Source organism: Scomber japonicus, chromosome 16 (assembly GCF_027409825.1).
Source record: "Scomber japonicus isolate fScoJap1 chromosome 16, fScoJap1.pri, whole genome shotgun sequence".
Lineage (NCBI taxonomy): Eukaryota > Metazoa > Chordata > Actinopteri > Scombriformes > Scombridae > Scomber > Scomber japonicus.
In genome coordinates this window covers 2,270,616-2,273,115 of record NC_070593.1, presented here as the reverse complement: position 1 = coordinate 2,273,115, position 2,500 = coordinate 2,270,616, and positions in this window count along the sequence as shown.

Below are 2,500 nucleotides of genomic sequence, written 5' to 3'. Positions count from 1 at the left end.
GACACACACACACACACACACACGCACACACACACACACACACACACGCACACACACACACACACACACACGCACACACACAATCGGGCTCAAACACAAACAAACACACACAGTATAATACAGTACAGTGTCATATTCAGTAGATTTTAACCCTTGTGTCGTCCTCCCGGGTCAAATTGACTCCGTCTTATTCTTCTTTCCTCCCTTCCTTCCTTCCATCTGTACTTCCTCCATCCCCCTTTCTTCCCTCCTTCTTTCCTTCCCTCCTTTCTTTCCTTCCCTCCTTTCCTTATTACTTCCTCCCTTCTTTCCTTCCTTCCCTCCTTTCCTTATTCCTTCCCCCCTTCATTCTTTCTTCTCTCCCTCCTTCTCTTTCTTTCCTCTGTCCTTCTCTCCTACCTTATTCCTTCCTTCTTTCCTTTCCTCCCTTTTTCCTTCTTTCCTTTCCTCCCTTCCTTATTTCCTTCCTTCCTTTCTTCCTCCATTCCTTTTTTCCTTCCTTCTCTCTTTCATTCCTTCCTCTCTCTTTTCTCCCTTCCTTGAGTCCTCCCTTCTTCCCTCCCTCCTTCTTTCCTTCCCTCCCTCCCTCCTTCCTCCCGTCCTTCTTTCCTTCCTCTTTTCCTTTCTCCCTCCCTCCTTCCTTCTTTCCTTCCTTCCTTTCCTTCTTTCCTTCCTTCCTCTTTTCCTTTCTCCCTCCCTCATTCCTTCCTTCCTTTCTTCCTCCGTCCTTCCTTCCTTCCTTGACTCGAACAAACATTTTATTGACTATTTACTGTTTTTAAGCAACGTTGAATTATTTGGTACAAAGTTTTTATGGTTACACCACTTAGACATTTTTACCATAATCCTCTAATATATTCTCTCTAAATGGATTAACCCTCCTGTTGTCCTCGAATCAAGGAAGGGAGTAGGAAGAAAGGAAAGGAAGGAAAGGAGATAGGGAGGGAGGAAGGAAGGAAAGGAGGAAGGAAGGACAGGAGGGAGGAAAGAAGGAAGGAAAGGAGGGAGGGAGGAAGAAAGGAAGGAAGAAGGAAGGAAAGGTGGAAGGAAGGAAGATGGAAGGAAGGAAGGAGGGAGGGAGGAAGGAAGCAAGGGAGGAAGAAGGAAGGAATACAGAAGGAAGGAAGGGAAGTAGAAGGGAGGGAGGAAGGGAGGGAGGGAGGAAAGAAGGAAAGGAGGGAGGACGGAAGGGAGGAAGAAGGAAGGAGAAGAGGAAGGGAGGAAGGAATATGGAAAGGAAGGAAGACGGAAGGAAAGGAGGGAAGGAAGGGAAGGAAGAAAGGGAAAGGAGGAAGGGAGGAAGGAAGGAAGGGAAGAAGAAGGAAGGAAAGGAGGGAGGGAGGAAAGAAACAACACATGGACACAATAAAACATCACTGACCCTTTCATTATAAACACACTCACACACAGATTCACTTCCACTGATCAAAGACTCTGAACACAACCTACAGTATGTTTCCACACACACACACACACACACACACACACACACACACACACACACACAATGCCTCTCCGGTCCTCGCCGGCTCGTGCGTCGGTAATAACCTCGCGGTGCCCCGATCGAGAGGAAATCAGCTGGAATGTGAAATTGAAAACAAACAGTCATTTCAGATAGTGAAGCCTCTCCGTCAGCCGGCGTCTGCCTCTCTGTTTGAAGCCCACAGATTGTCCTCAGATCATATCCTGATATACAGTATAGCGCGTGTTCCCTAAATCCCTATCTAATAGACAACTCATACATAATCAGCCGCGGCAGAGAGGCGACGGCAGCGCACCGCTCTGACTTGTTCTGCAGACACTAAAGAGGAAGCGACACGCCGACCCCAGAAGGGAGGAAGAAGGAAGGAAAGGAGGGAGGGACGAAGGAATATGGAAAGGAAGGAGGAAGGGAGGAAGGAAGACGGAAGGAAAGGAGGGAAGGAAGGAAAGGAGGGAGGGTGGAAGGAAGGAAGATGGAAGGAAGGAAGGAAGGAGCGAGGGAGGGAGGAAGGAAGGGGGAAGGAGGGAGGGAGTAAAGAAGCAAGGGAGGAAGAAGGAAGGAATACACAAGGAAGGAAGTAAGGGAAATAGAAGGAGGGAAAGGAGGGAGGGAGGAAGGAAGGGAGGAAGGAGGGAGCGAGGGAGGAAAGAAGGAAAGGAGGGAGGACGGAAGGAAGGAAGGAAGGGAGGAGGGAAGGAAGGAAGGAAGGAAAGGAGGGAGGGAGGGAGGAAGGAAGGAAGGAAGGAAAGGAGGAAGGAAGGAAGGAAAGGAGGGAGGGAGGAAGGAAGGGAGGAAGGAGAGAGGGAGGGAGGAAAGAAGGAAAGGAGGGAGGACGGAAGGGAGGAAGAAGGAAGGAGAAGAGGAAGGGAGGAAGGAATATGGAAAGGAGGGAGGAAGGAAGGGAGGAAGGAGAGAGGGAGGGAGGAAAGAAGGAAAGGAGGGAGGACGGAAGGGAGGAAGAAGGAAGGAGAAGAGGAAGGGAGGAAGGAAAGGAGGAAGACAACTCATACATAATCA